Here is a 16,727-nt window from a genome sequence, read left to right as displayed (position 1 = left end):
AAAAAAAAAAAAAAAAATCTCAAATTGGTCAAAAAATTTAAACATTAAAAAAAGAAACAAAAATATTAAAAGAAATTAGGAGACATTTTTCATACTTCTGGAGAGCATAAGACCTTTCTAAGGAGGACATGAAACCCAAATCCCATAAAGTAAAACATAAATAAATTTGATTATCCAAACATAATAAATTTATACATCACAAGTCACCATAAATGACAAAATACACACCCAGTGGGATAACTTCTCTTTTTATTTAAAGAGCTTATCTCAGATAAATGGACAAAGGATCACAAAAGTCAATTAATACACAGAAAGAAAAACTGCTCTTAAACACATGACAGTACACACCACCTCATTTATAATGAGAAATGCAAAAGAAAACAACAGAAAGACTCCCTTTTCCGCTATGAAATTGGCAAGGATTAAAAGGTTTAATCACACACCACTGGCAGAAAGGAGGAGAAAGGCATACAGGGCCCATAGGAGGGTAAACTTAGACAACGCCTATGGAGGGCAGTTTGGCAATACTTATCACAGATAGGAAGATACACATTCTTTAACCCGGAAATCCCTCTATATAAACGCGTACACTCTCAAGTTCAAGGACAGCCAAAGGGGCACTGTTAACACTACTGAAAGATCAGAAACAACTTAAAGTCCATTAGTAAGAGACTGAATAATAAAGCACAGACAGAAACTGGAATGGAACAGGATGAAAGCATAGTGCGGTATGTTACCATTTGTGTAGAAATAAACTTTAAAAAGCGTACATACTAAATGCAATATGACATTTCTAGACTGGATCCTGGAAAAGAAAAAGGGCATTAGTAGAAAAACTCGTAAAATCTGAATAAAATCGATGCCATTTAGGTTCACTGTATAACTTTTGGATTTTACTCTATGGGCACGTATTGCCTATTTAAAACATAAAGTTTAATTTTTAAAAACCTGATAATTTTGTGATTAAATTTATTATCTTCCATGGTATTCATATCCTTTTACATACTGCTAATGAGACACATCAAGGTGGATCATGGCTTCAACAGCTCTAATACTTCAGTTCTTGCACCTCAATACTCACCTGCCTCAGCTACCAGATTTTTGGTCCTTAAAGGTAACGGCCATGTCAACTCATCTCTGTACTCAGAGACTCTGGAGAATCTTTGTCACATGGTAAGGGTTCAACAAGTAAGAGTCAAAATTCATATGTTCTGGTCCAGTGATCCAATTTTTGATTAGTAAGAAATTTTGTATTTCAAATATCCAACAATCCTTCTAGGGATTTCTTTGGTCCTTAGTTCACAATGACACTGAAGAGAAAAGAAAGGTAAGTAATTCTCACCGAGGATTCGGCTAGGGAAACAGAGGCAAACACAGCTCTGTGCAGAGAGCTGTAGGGAACCGAATAAAGAAGACACAGCCCTGATGGTAGAAGTTAGGCATAATTAAAGTCAACACTTGAGAAGGTGAAAGTGTGGTGCTGCCTTGCATTTTCTGAAATGTTTTACGCAAAGGCTATTAAAACGTTTTCAAGGAAAAATTACTTATTTTGCAATTTAAGAAAAGTGATAAAATGCCAATTCAGACAAAGTTTTTGTTTTCTCTAATGTCTTCTCAGGGAAAAAACTTGGGGGCAGCATGCTTAAGAATGTCCAAAGAAAAAATTCTAGCCTCAAGCCCCATTGATACCTAACTTTCTAAGTATTCAAAATGCAAAAGATAAATAACCTAGGAAATACTGAGGTGCATGAATGGGCAAAGAAATACTGCTGAGTTTCTTCCCAAAGCACCAGTTGTGCTGCCCCATGCCATCTTCACAAACTCAGCTCCGAGCCTAGGACCAACATCATAAAGTAATATAACTTGGGCAACACTTCTGATCTCTGTGAACACCCATTTCCCATCGATAAAATGCACAGATGGCAGCTAAGGCTCCTTCCACATCTACAAGTCGATTACATCTTTTTTCCTTCACATCCTGAATATAAGCAAAGACCTTGGAGTCCTTTCATACAAACACACACCAAAACAGGCATTTGTCTGTGTGCACCGGGGGAAGCAGCCACGTGTAATACTTCCTTCCTATTTCTGGAGTGGCCCAACACACGCAAGAAAACCAAAATAACATTTGATTACAAACTGAAGGTATACATAAGTGTTCTCAAATGACTGGGAAAAGGATGTACCGAACGCCGTGCTGAAATTAAATTGTGTATGCTGTACAGTGCAACATCCACTCGGCTGTGCATTCATTCATCTAGGATTACATAAGCTTCGAACTTGGCTTTCATAGATCTTTTATGTACTAGTTAGTCTACATATAACTTCTGTGGGTTATCTTTTTTTTAAGATTTTATTTATTTGAGAGAGAGTGAAAGCTATCAGAGGGAGAGGAAGAAACAGGCGCCCCGCTGAGCAGAGAGCCCGATGTGGGACTGGATCCCAGGACCCTGAGATCATGACCTGGGCTGAAGGCAGATGCTTGAGAGAGTTTAACTGACTGAGCCACCCAGGCGCCCGGCTGTGAATTATCTTTAAGAGCATATACTGCTACTTGATATTTTTATTTTGTTTACCACTTTTCACAGCATGGAAAAAAGAGAACACCGGGGAAAGTTGCAGGCATATAAGAATTTGCAAAGATACGTGAATCATCAATGGAGAGTTTTTATTCTAATTTCTTTAACATAAGCCTCAACCTTGACCTACTGGCTTGAAAGGTGATTAGGATCTAACGCTGAGAGTTTACCCGTCAGCTGAAATTTTCCCTTTCAATGCACAGAAACAACATTGTGCCGCTAATAAATAATGGTTTTCTTCTAAAGTTCCTTTTCCCTAAATAACCAGCATTTTATGGTGTAAGGTCTTTTATAAATAACATAGGGATAGAGAAGAGTTTTCTAAGAAACATACAAATAAGTTCAAATTTCCACAGGAAAGATCTACTTCAGTGGATGAGGATATGAAATAATATCCATCTGTAGGATAAGCCAGCAATGCCTTCCTGAGGAAATGAACTTGAACGTGTTTCAAAGGAGGGAAAGGTGACCGACAGGTGGCAAGGAAGAAAGAGAAATTCCAGGCAAAAAAAAAAAAAAAAGCTGTGCGTAAAAGCTGCCACTGTGGTTGCCCGAGAGGCAGAGCTGTACGGTGATGTGATGTGTTAAAGCGGCCTCCGTGCCCTCATCTGCTACAGAAGAAGACGGGGCCGCAAGGCTTCTCCGGCCCATGCCGCTGGGGGCCTGCTCACTCCGAGGCGCACAGCACAGGCCTGCGGGGTGCCGGGCTCCCCAGCCGCAGCTGACACGTGCAAAGGCAAGGCTCAGAATCCCCACGAGGCCTCGGGTAAAGGGCTTGGGAAATTAAAAAGAATATTGTGTGATAACCGTTGTGAAGAAAGAAGTCGCATCTTAAGACTGACAACTTCAAAACCCAGAGATCTTGAACATAATCAACAGATAAAACAATGATTACATTCTTTTCTTAAGAGACTGAAGGAACGAGGCACTGTGCCCATCTTCCCTGACATGCCAGACAAGCATGCAAGGGAGAGGGAAAAGGCAAACCCCACTCTTTACTGCAAACAATGTTCTTTACGGGACACCAAAGGACAAGGCGGTGTGCCTATCCCTGCCCCGGCGGAGGCCCTCAGTTCATTATGTGCTCCCTCTGCCTGTGGTGGCCGTCATGTGGTAGGGGTGATGCTGAAGATACAACACATTCCTCAGCCATGACAACAGACGTGAGCGGTTCACGGAGGAGCCTTCCAGACCTCCAGACACGTAATACAATCACCACACCCAGCTTTGACCCCAGTGCACAGATTCTAAAAACCAGGTGTTATTTTTACACAGGAACACAGTGGCCGTTATAATAATTTTCTTGTTAATCACTTAATTGCAGAATTCTCTACATATAAATAAATTCACATCCGGTAGCAAAATATAGCCCAATAAATAAAATTAGTCTTTTAAAAAGAAAAGTTCAGAGCACCTGGGTGGCTCAGTCGGTTAAGTGTCCAACTCTTGATCTCAGCTCAGGTCTTGATCTCAGTGTGGTGAGTTCAAGCCCCACATGAGGCTCCATACCCAGCATTAAAAATAATGATAATGACAATAATAATAATGATAAACAATTCCAAAGTCAAATATTAGAGTTAATAAGGTCTACTTATTTGTAAACCACAAGGTTCAGTTCTTAGATTCAGCTCCTGTCCTGTCCCGTTTCTCTAGATAAATACGTGGAATCTGAGAACCTTTCTCTAGATAAACTCCCTCTGCTAATGGGAGTCACTCTGGTAAAACCATTTGGGAGTATCTATTACATATCCCCTGGTCTGACAAACGCCAAGAGAAACATATGCCCACGTGCACAGAGTCAAGGACGAGGATATTCTTTGCAGCCTTATTTGTAACCAGGGACTGCTGAAAAAAACCTAGGAATTCAGCACAGGAGAATGGCAGAAAAACCATCCTATATTCCCATGATGAGTCTACGTAACAATAGGTAGCTGTTGAAAAGGACAAACTAGTTTATATGAAGTAACAGAGATCTCCAAAGCATGTACCTGAATGACAAAAAGTTACCGATATTCAATACAGTACCAATTATATGAAGTTTTAAAACACAAAAATACCAAACCTTCACATTAGAAGTGAAAATATAAACTCCACATCAACGAAGCGTTTAGCTCTGGAGAGCCAGTAGGGAAACAGAAGGCAGACTCATTTATTACTCTTACTAAAATTAATTTTTAAAACATCTCACAAGGGCTTTACAGGGTTATTAGGTGACTTTGGATGAAAGAATAAGGTGAAAAAGGGGCGCCTGGGTAGCTCAGTCGGTTAAACATGACTCTTGATTTCGGCTCAGGTCATGATCTCAGGGTCGTGAGATCGAGCCCCACGTCAGGTTAAGCAGGGAGTCTGCTTGAGATTCTCCCCTTCTCCTCTCCTCTCCACCCCTCACTAAAATAAATTTAATTAAAAATAAAAACACTACATTAACATCTCAACTAAAACAGGCATGCTCCCTTTTAACTACTTAAGAGTCCTTCCTCACCAATGGCCTACATTTTGAGAATGCAAGCTTAACTTTTTAATAAAGGTCAGCTTATGATAACAATGATAAGGGTCCCCTTCTTATAGTGGACTCTCCAGAAAAATCAGGGCCTGGATCGGCACCATTGAACTCCTCTATTTTCAACCCTGTCCGTGGACTATGAGCCTGGCTTTCACACAACCCTCTATCTACATGGCTCATAGAAAATGAAACTCACTCTCGATTCCGGGAACTGCATCACCCATGTTCTATCTACCCATAACAGCTAGCTGCTGGAGTGGAAAAGAAAAGAAGAGAGGAAGAAGGGAAGGAGGAGGGAAGGGAGAAAGGGAAGAGGGAAGAAGGATGGAAGGAAGGGAAGAAGGAGGAAGGGAGGAGGAAAGGGAGAAAAAGAAGGAGGGAGGCAGGAAGGAAGGATGTAAGGAAGGGAAGGAATAAGCAATTTGTTGTTGAAATACCTATCATTAATGTAAGATACACTTTAAAAATAACCAAATGCATCTTTCTCATTTTTAGTTACCATAATGCCATGATTTAACAGAAAATAAATTGCAGAAGAGTAAATAATAGGAAAACACCCTCCTTATAGCACTAAGTATAAAAATAGCTTATAAAACAGCATGCACAGGATTCCAATTTTGTTTTTAAAACATATACACGGTCACAAAGAAGAGCGAAAATGAAAGAAAACTATTAAGACGTTAGCAGTCCTAAAAAACAAAGGACCTAGTTTCTTCAACAATAAATTACATGAAAAGAGAGGGGGAAGGGATAATGTTACAGATTAAGAAAGACTTAAAAGAGACAAATGTAATGTGTTATCCTACTTGGATCCTGAGTCCAAAACTAACTTTAAAATCACAAGTTTGAGACAATGGAAGACACTGGCTAGTAAGTAATATTAAGGAATGATTGTTAATTTTGTTAAGGGTAATGATATTGTGACTTTTTAAAATCATTATCTGTTAAAAATATTTACTGAAGTATTTACAGGTGAAATGATATAATATCTAAGTCGTGCTTTAAATCCCCCCCGCCCAAAAAACCCACAAAAGCAGGAAGAAGAGCAATGTAACAAGAACGGCAAAATGTAATTGTTAAAGTTAGATGATGGGTATTGTGCTCTTCACTCTACTTCTGTGTATGTTAAAATTTTACACAAATATAAAGCAAAAATGCTAACAGGGATAGTTATCTCTGAGTGGCGGGGATTGAGTGATCTGCTTTCAACTGAGTGATTTTTATTTTGATCTGTGCTCCTCTTAGGAACACCCAGATTCTATACAATAAACATGAATTACTTTGGTTACCTGAAGAAACAAATGTTACCCTTTTGGTGGATGGATGGGTGGGTAGACAATGGACAGATGGATGGATGGATCCTTCAATGCCCAGTTCCAATGATGCCATCTCCATAGATCTAATTCTTCCTCTACAGACACCTCAATGCATTTTACTTGTATTTTCACAAAAGGCTTTATTACATTTGGTCATTTGTTATGGCAATTTTTAATTATGTCTTATCTCCTCCTCTAGAAAAACAACCTGATGACAAGAGGCATTTGGTTTTTTTATATTTTTATCCTGGTCAACATCAACCAGGTGTTAAAGAGTTGTTTATTTAATTGAATTAACTTCTCCACTAGTAAATCCAGAGGGGAGACAAGGGGCTACAGAAGGAGAATATCTTACTTCTTGGAACTACAAAGGCTTTAAGGCTAAGACATACCCAGAGGTCCCTATACAAAGACCAATACCCAGCAAATGTTACCTCATCTATTTCTCAAACCATTTGTTTTCCCATTGACTGGGGGGAAAACACCAGTCAGTAGCGGAAAAAGCCCAGTTACTGAATTAAGTTACAGACTTAAAATAAAACAAAACAAAAACAAAAACAAAAAAACTACTCTCTGAGAGAGGAAAAAAAATCAAAGTCCATTAGCTCTTCAGCAACCATTTCATTACTTAACCTACTGAAGACTCACCTGGAGTAGCTGTGCACCAGTGCATTTTTTTAAGGACACCATCATGGCAAGAACACAGAGCCAGCCACGTGCTGGGACAAACAAGAGTTCGGGAAACATCCCTATCCCTGAGGAGGCTGGTGTCATGTGGAACGGCTGCGCGTCCACGCCTCTCTCCCGTCTTCTTTATCACCCACTCACCGGAGGCCCTGGCACGTCTGCTGCAGGGAGGAGCGGCAGCTTTCTCCAACCGAGGGCATTCATTTCTATAATCTCTTGCTTAAAAATCATTTCCACAAAGATACAATAAAGGCATCCTCCCAGGTGCAGAAAACCCCCAGAACACAGCATACTGCACTTCCCTAAATGGGAGACCTCACCCGCCATGGCCTTAATTTCGCCCACGTGGTTTTGATGAAAGCCCCTCAAATACTTGTGAAGATATTTACAACTTCCTTTATGCTAAGGTATTGACAAACACTAAAATAAAGCCTAGGTTGTAAAATAAAGCCCCTACCACAAAGAGTTTCCCAAACCCTTTGGAAAAGGTATATTGTGAAGAGCTGGCAGGTGCAAGCTCTCCACAAGTTTGTTAGGACGACGGACAGGAACAAGAGAGCACATGCATCAGTGTGCATGAGGCTACATGGCCAGGTAGGAGGTTCCATTCTTCAACTGACCTCTGAATCTGCTACAGTCATTCTTCTGTCTGGAGGGTGGACATGAGGCATGACGATTATTAGGTTTCTTGCTACAGCCACATACAACACCAAGAGAAGTCTGGGAGAACGCACCAACACATATTTTTTTTCCTTTTCTTTTTATACTTACTAAATGGTTGGGGCCTTTACTTTGTGTATCATATCAGCAAACTATTAGTCTACGCAAATGTGACCAGTTATTCTTTTTCTATTTTATTCTCAAGAAAAGAAAGAAGCGCTGAGCTTTTTAAAATTGCCTCAGCCACTCTCCCATTAAAAGCAGAAGGCTGGGATGCAATAACCAAATTGAAATAAGAGAAAAATTGAAACAACATCTCACTTACCTAGGAGCACATAGCTGTCTATACAAGAAAGGGAAAATTCAAAGCAAAAATACAATACCTGGGAAAAGTATTCAAGTGTTTCAATGTGTAAAAGCAAATAATTTAGTCAGAGATTATCATCAATTAACAGCGCTCTATGTTTCTCGCTGGGGATTTAGGAAGAATATAGCCACACAATTTTTTTTGAAGGGAAAGAAAATAAGTATGCTTTCTCAATTCAATTTTGTATTCCAGAACAATGTTACCCAAAAAATAAATAAAAGTGTATAAAGAATGATGGATTTAATAAGATCCACATAGGACTGCCTAGAAAATATAAGGTTTTATGGGTTCATTTGGTTTGGTTTGGTCTTTTGGATTTTTGTTTCCTTCTGAAGAAGAGAATTGATTCAGATATCCCTGAAGTGAAGAGAGAGTCTTTGGAAAGGAAGTGTACATTTAGAAGGCCAAGCTGCTCAATCGAAGCCTCCCTGTCTGTCTGAGCAGACCGGAGCTAGCAGGAATGCTTACGAGAAGAATCTCCCACCTGAACTGACAGATAGACCATCCTAACACCATCAGATAGTATCACCATTAAAAGGAGTGGTTTAAGTGTCCCAGGGTTCAGGCTGTTAAGCGGAACAAAATTCAAAAGACAAGGTGTAGCTGCTACGATACAAAAGCTAAAAAGCTTGGCCTCACAGGATCCCTAGAACTAACGGCTTCTGCTAACAACGGTCATACTCAAGTTCCATCAGGGGCTGATCCTTACTTAAGAGTGTTTAAAATACCGTAAGACACACGGGGGCTGCACAAAAGGTGCGTGTTTCTATTGTATACAGGCACTCTGGAGGGGAAAAAGTGACTCTTGAAAAACAACTTTCAAGACTGAGGTGAAGACCAGAGGGCACGCCATACCAGGCGCCGATTTCTCCTCCTTCAAAAAGTACAGGAACTACCGTCACGGGGCATGCCTACAGGCTGCTTGCTGCACCGCTGAGCAATTCTTGATGGTTCCAAAGAGGCTACATTATCAAAGACAGTTTTTTATCGTGTTGCTAATAAAAGACCCAGGCTTTTCAAACGGCTACAAATTACAGAGACCTAAAAATCCTTCCTGGATTTCACTTTATTAAAGAAGGATGCTGGGTTTGATCAAATAAATGCTACCGGGAAAGTGTCCTAATGCACTTTAAAAACATTGTCAAAGATAATAATTCCTCAATTCCTCTTACTGAAATTCAAGGAAGGTCAGAGACAGCCAGTCACTTTGAAAGCACTGCTCCAATTACCCAGCGGGCTTCGGAAAAGAAGCCCTCAGCTCTGCACAAAGGTTTACTACAGGGAGATGCTCAGATAACCTTGACCATCCTTTGCAGGCTGTAGTGCTCCAGGAGAGCCGACTCCTTAGGTGATTTGCTTCTGCTTCTAAGGAAGCAGCAGGTAAGAAAAATGCCCAGGTCTTTGTTTCAGCAAAACCAAAGAAACCTACATATATCCCCAAACCACTTGTTTTATCTGAATTTAAGAGTTTATCATATTATAGCACTTGAAGCTTGTGGAAATGTCTCTCCCAATCTGAATGAAGCTGTTATTTTTCTCAATACGAGTATACCCTTTTACAACTGATTAAAATGTCTGAGAAATCCAGGACAAACAGAAGCTAAAAGAATTTGCAATCACCAAACCAGCCCTACAAGAAATATTGAAAGGGGTCCTCTAAGCAAAAAGAAAGCCTAAAAGTAACATAGACCAGAAAGAAACAGAGACAATATACAGTAACAGTCACCTTACAGGCAATACAGTGGCACTAAATTCATATCTTTCAATAGTTACCCTGAATGTAAATGGGCTAAATGCCCCAATCAAAAGACACAGGGTATCACACTGGATAAAAAAGTAAGACCCATTGATATGCTGTCTGCAAGAGACTCATTTTAGACCCAAAGACACCTCCATATTTAAAGTGAGGGAGTGGAAAACCATTTACCATGCTAATAGACATGAAAAGAAAGCTGGGGTGGCAATCCTTATATCAGACAAATTAGATTTAAACCAAAAATTGTAATAAGAGATGAGGAAGGACACTATATCATACTTAAAGGGTCTAGCCAACAAGAAGATCTAACAACTGTTAAATATTTATGTATCATACTTAAAGGGTCTATCCAACAAGAAGATCTAACAATTGTAAATATTTATGACCCTAACATGGGACCTGCCAATTACATAAGCCAATTAATAACAAAATCAAAGAAACACATTGACAATAATATAATAATAGTAGGGGATTTAACATCCCCCTCACTGAAATAGACAGATTATCTAAGCAAAAGATCAACGATGAAACAAGGGCTTTAAATGACACATTGTACCAGATGGACTTCACAGATACATTCAGAACATTCCATCCCAAAGCAACAGAATACACATTCTTCTCTAGTGCACATGGAACATTCTCCAGAATAAATCACATCCTGGGTCACAAATCAAGTCTCAACCAGTACCAAAAAATTGGGATCATTCCCTGCATATTTTCAGACCACAGTGCTTTTAAACTCAAACTCAATCACAAGAGGAAATTTGGAAGGAACTCAAACACCTGGAGGCTAAAAAGCATCCCATTAAAGAATGAATGGGTCAACCAGGAAATTAAAAAAAAAAAAAATCATGGAAACAAATGAAAAACAAAACTGTTCAAAATCTTTGGGATGCAGCAAAAGCAGTCCTAAGAGGAAAGTATATAGTAATACAAGCCTTTCTCAAGAAACAAGAAAGGTCTCAAATACACAACCTAACCCTACACCTAAAGGAGCTGCAGAAAGAACAGCAAATAAAGCCTAAACCAGCAGAAGAGAAATAATAAGATCAGAGCAGAAATCAGTGAAATAGAAGCCAAAGAACAGTAGAAGAGATCAAGGAAACTCAGAGCTGATTCTCTGAAAAAATTAGTAAGATTGATAAACTCCTGGCCAGACTTACCCAAAAGAAAAGAGAAAGGACCCAAACAAATAAAATCATGAATGAAAGAGGAGAGATCACAACCAACACCAAAGAAATACAATTATAAGAACATACTATGAGCAACTACATGCCAACAAATTAGACAATCTGGAAGAAATGGATGCATTCCTAGAGAGGTATAAACTACCAAAACTGAACCGGGAAGAAATAGAAAAACTGAACAGACCCAGAACCAGCGAGGAAATTGAAGCAGTAATCAAAAATCTCCCAATAAACAAAAGCCCACGGCCAGATGGCTTCCCAGGGGGATTCTAACAAACATTTAAAGAAGAATTAATACCTATTCTTCTGAAACTGTTCCAAAAAATAGAAATGGAAGGAAAACTTCAAAACTCATTTTATGAGGCCAGCATTACCCTGATCCCAAAACCAAAATTCNTCTGAAACTGTTCCAAAAAATAGAAATGGAAGGAAAACTTCAAAACTCATTTTATGAGGCCAGCATTACCCTGATCCCAAAACCAAAATTCCTGATGAAAATATCCCTGATGAACATGGATGCAAAAAATTCTCACCAAAATACTAGCCACTAGGATCTAACACTACATTTAAAGGACTATTCACCACGACCAAGTGGGATTTATTCCTGGACTGCAAGGTTGGTTCAACATCCACAAATCAATGTGATACACTACATTAATAAAAAAAAAGAACAAGAACCATATGATACCCTCAATAGATGCAGAAAAAGCATCTGACAAAGACAGCATCCTTTCTTGATTAAAACTCTTCACAGTGTAGGGATAGAGGGGACATACCTCAATATGATAAAAGCCATCTATGAAAAACCCACAGCAAAGATCATTTTCAATGGGGAAAAACTGAGTGCTTTCCCTCTGAGGTCAGGAATACGGCAGGGATGTCCACTATCACCACTGCTATTCAACATAGTACTAGAAGTCCTAGCCTCAGCAATCAGACAACAAAAAAAAATAAAATCGGCGAAGAAGTCAAACTCTCACTCTTTGCAGATGATATGATACTTTATGTGGAAAACCCAAAGGACTCCACCCCAAAATTGCTAGAACCCATACAGGAATTCAGTAAAGTGGCAGGATATAAAATCAATGTACAGGAATCAGTTGCATTTCTATATACCAACAAGACAGAAGAAAGAGAAATTAAGGAGTCGATCCCATTTACAATTGCACCCAAAATTATAAGATACCTAGGAATAAAACTAACCAAAGAGGCAAAGAATCTGTACTCAGAAGACTACAGAATATTCATGAAAGAAACTGAAAAAGACACAAAGAAATGAAAAAGCGTTCCACGCTCATGGAATGGAAGACAAATATTGTGAAAATGTCTATGCTACCTAGAGCAATCTACACATTTAATGCAAACCTATCAAAATACCATCGATTTTTTTCACAGAAATGGAACAAATAATCCTAAAATTTGTATGGAACCAGAAAAGACCAGAGGAATATTGAAAAAGAAAAGCAAAGCTGGTGGCATCACAATTCCGGACTTCAAGCTCTATTACAAAGCTGTAACCGTCAAGACAATATGGTAGTGGTACAAAAACAGACACACAGATCAATGGAACAGAATAGAGAACCCAGAAATGGACACTCAACTCTATGGTCAACTAATCTGCAACAAAGCAGGAAAGAATATCCAATGGAAAAAAAGACAGTCTCTTCAACAAATGGTGTTGGAAAAATTGGACAACCACATGCAGAGGAATGAAACTGGACCATTTCCTTATACCACACACAAAAATAAACTCAAAATGAATGAAAGACCTAAATGTGAGACAGGAATCCATCAAAATCCTTGAGGAGAACATAGGCAGCAACCTCTTCAACCTTAGCCACACCAGCTTCTTCCTAGAGACATCACCAAAGGCAAGGGAAGCAAGGACAAAAAGGAACTATTGGGATTTCATCAAGATAAGAAGCTTTTGCACAGCAAAGGAAACAGTCAACAAAACCAAAAGACAACCGACAGAATGGGAGAAGATATTTGCAAATGACATATCAGATAAAGGGCTAGTAACCAAAATCTATAAAGAACTTATCAAACTCAACACCCAAAGAACAAATAATCCAATCAAGATATGGGCAGAAGACATGAATAGACATTTCTGCAAAGAAGACACCCAAATGGCCAACAGACACATGAAAAAGTGCTCAACATAACTCAGCATCAGGGAAATACAAATCAAAACCATAATGAGATACCATCTCACACCAGTCAGAATGGCTAAAATTAATAAGTCAGGAAACGACAGATGTTGGCAAGGATGTGGAGAAAGGGGAACCCTCCTACACCGTTGGCGGGAGTGCAACCACTCTGGGAAACAGTATGGAAGTTCCTCAGAAAGTTGAAAATAGAGCTACCCTATGAGCCAGCAATTGCACCACTGGGTATTTACTCCAAAGATACAAATGTAGTGATCTGAAGGGACACATGCACCCCAATGTTTATAGCAGCAATGTCCACAATAGCCAAACTATGGTAAGAGCCTAGATGTCCACTGACAGATGAATGGATAAAGAAGATGCAGGCAGCCATCAAAAAAACAAAATCTTGCCATTTGCAATGACATGGATGGAACTAGAGGGTATTATCTAAGTGAAATAAGTCTATCAGAGAAAGACAATTATCATATGCTCTCACTGATATGTGGAATCTGAGAAACAAGGCAAAGGATCATAGGGGAAGAGAGGGAAAAATGAAAACAAGATGAAACCAGAGAGGGAGACTCTTAATCTCAGGAAACAAACTGAGGGTTGCTGGAGGGGAGAGGAGTGGGAAAGATGGGGTGGCTGGGTGATGGACACTGGGGAGGGTATGTGCTATCGTGAGCACTATCAATTGTGTTAAGACTGATGAATCACAGACCTGTACCCCTGAAACAAATAATATATGTAAATAAAAAATTTAAAAAATGAAAATAAAAATAAAATTTTTTAAATAAAAAATTGAGAAATGAGAAATGTCCACAGAAACATTAGAACAGGCCTAAGGTGGGCCTGGGTTCCTACCTGGGAGTAATAACCACGGGGAATCACTTTGAGACCAGTGGTAACACCCGCATCGGTAAATGTCAGGCAGCACATCATCTAACCATCTTTCCGTTTTTCAGGATAAGCCTCCTATTCCCAATTATACACTGATGCATGACAGTTAACACGAGTTGAGGTATAAACTCCCACCAAATTCTAAGAAACACGTGGAAGATTTTTTGAAACGTATTTACTATGGAACGGGAACATAAGTAGGTAATGAAAGTTTTCTTATTATTAATTTAAGTAGCCAGAAAATACCTGAACTATTTTAACCGTAAAGATAACAATGCTGAATTCAGAAATCAAAGAGTAAAAACTGCATTTCCCTTCCTCTCCAATTCCGTTTCTGCCTCTCAGCAGTAAAACAATGAAGGAGGAAAAAAACCAGTGAGGAAGAAACACAGGGTCCATATGTGATAAATCCGAATTTCCCTACAAGGAGGTCTTCTAAGCACAAGCGTCTGCGTGGCGTTCCCTTCCCCCAACAGGCCTTTGTGACTAAGCCGCCAACTCACCTCCTTCCACTTCAAAGTGAGTAGTGAATCTTGCTTCTGAGTCCAGCTTGAGGTATTCTCTCAAAACCTAGATTAAAATAATTATTGACTTTAGTACAATGAGGTTATCTTCGAATTCTGAAAAACATACAATTGTACCTCACAATATTAAGGGGGGAAAATCACCATTACAAACAAATCATAACTGCAAAAGGATATGCTCTACCTCTAAAACCCTCTTTCGCTGGTCATCTCTTTACGTGCAGTTCAGCACACATTTAAATATAAGCCAATCAACAGCCACCCCCGCTTAAACAAAGTCTTAAACCCAGTTATTCAGTCTCTAGGCAGATTGGTGATCTAGGGCCTCAGCCCCCATCACCTGTTCAGGGAGCCTGAGGAGAAACTCAGGAACCTGAATGTACACGAAGGCCCCCAACAAAGTGATGATGTAGTCAGCCTGTCCCGTGCCTACGGGAACCACTGTTCCGAACCAGTGGTTCTCAACAGGGGGTGACTTTGTACTCCCAGGGGATATCGTGCAATGTCTGGAAATATTTTTGGTTGTCACAACAGGGGGTGGAGGTATGTTACCAGCTTTTCATGGGCAGAAGGCAGGGATGCTGCTAACCCATCCCACACTGCACAGGATAGCCCTCCACTACAAAGACTCCCCCACCTCCAAAGGTCAACAGGGATGAGGTTGAGAAACCCTGTTCCAAAGCAAACAACTCTTCTGATCAATTAGAAATTTGACAATTCCCACACTGGTCACTTCAGATAGGCTATAAACTCCCACTACAGATATGAACATTTCCTGTAACTGGTACAGGAATATACATGCATGCCCCATATTAATAGTATGCAGTACATGTACTCATTCTAAAAATACTACAATAAATCAGAGTATACATGTCCTTAAGAGCCTTCCAAGAAACTAATTTTTTGATGCTTACTGAGGTGAAACACTATGTCAAACTATGTTAACCCCTCAAAACTTTGTTCCCAAACATATAAAATGGAAGCTAAGAAGAATGAAAGGAAAAGAACCAGAACTTAGTTTCCCTCACAGACACTCCCCAGTCCTGGTAAGGACGAGAGGGATGAAGTTCCAGCCTGTCACCCTAGATAGGACTCCCATCATTTATTCAGCCAAGTATACAGACAAGTGCTTCAAAACCCACTTTCACTGCATTCAAAATGAGACTTCCTGAGGGCCCACCGTGTCCCCACACCACGACCTTAGGCAACACAGAATAGACCTTGGTCAGACCCTGAAGCAGGTCTTTCCTACCCTACTGCAGTCACATGGTATAAACATCAGGAGGAAACTGTGGGGAAAAGAAACGTATAAAGTCAAGTATCCCAGATACTAAACCCTACAGTTTTCACATGATTGGCCTACACAGTGCATCCACAGAATGTCAGGAAATAAGTACGGGAACCTGTAACACTCAAAACACAGGCTTTGTTTTATCAAGCTTAATTACTGAGCTGTAACTGGCTAATTACATAACGAAGACATACCTGACAGCTGATGTGCACCAGCAATCTAGCTAGGGACGTGAACAAACATGCAACGTTTAAACTCAAAGGAAGGGATATGCTATAGGAACGCACTTAGAAGATTCCAACAGACTTAGTCCATTCTGACTGGACATTTCCTTGATGTGGCATAGGAGTTGATATTCTAATTATAGACTGATTTCTTCCTCCGAATCCCCAGTGCGAAAAGGAATTACCTAAATCGAACTCAAGCGCAGTCACCCCAGGCAGTGAGTCCCTGGGTGGGTGGTGGGCGGTGGGCAGACAGGCATTCACATCCGGAAGCGCCTGTGGGGGCGCTGGCAGGGTAGGCTGGATCTGGGTCAGAGGCCACACTCCCATCTGGAGCCCCCTACCCTTGCTCCGGGAACCTCCGCACCAGCCGAATATTAGGAAGCTTTACTGAGTACTGTGCTTGTCCAAAGGTAGGGCTAACATACATTCTAGATTCAAGATGCCTGTGAAACCAGTGTAGGGCCCATCATTCCTCCACTATAGAAGGAAGACCACGGGGGAAGGCAGCCTCAAACACAAGCCAAAAAACTGATGACTGGTCAAAGACAGCTTTTTTTTTTTTTTTTTTTTTTTTTTTAAT

General features: G+C 40.0%; 1 protein-coding gene across 8 annotated transcripts in view; it reads right to left on the bottom strand.

Annotated features, from left to right (window-relative positions):
• The window catches only part of LOC117795977 (signal-induced proliferation-associated 1-like protein 1), a 242,094-nt gene that overhangs the window by 134,050 nt on the left and 91,317 nt on the right, over nucleotides 1-16,727 (bottom strand). For 7 of the 8 annotated variants that reach the window (XR_004620183.1, XR_004620182.1, XM_034642448.1 and 4 more), the window contains one exon: nucleotides 14,609-14,675. The exons of the other annotated variant lie outside the window; for it this stretch is intronic. The gene's annotated coding sequence lies outside the window, so the exon portion shown is untranslated. The remainder of the gene's footprint in view (nucleotides 1-14,608; nucleotides 14,676-16,727) is intronic. 8 annotated transcript variants of the gene reach the window in all.

Source organism: Ailuropoda melanoleuca, chromosome 14, assembly GCF_002007445.2.
Source record: "Ailuropoda melanoleuca isolate Jingjing chromosome 14, ASM200744v2, whole genome shotgun sequence".
In the NCBI taxonomy this organism is placed as follows: Eukaryota; Metazoa; Chordata; class Mammalia; order Carnivora; family Ursidae; genus Ailuropoda; species Ailuropoda melanoleuca.
This window is presented reverse-complemented; position numbering and strand designations above follow the sequence as displayed.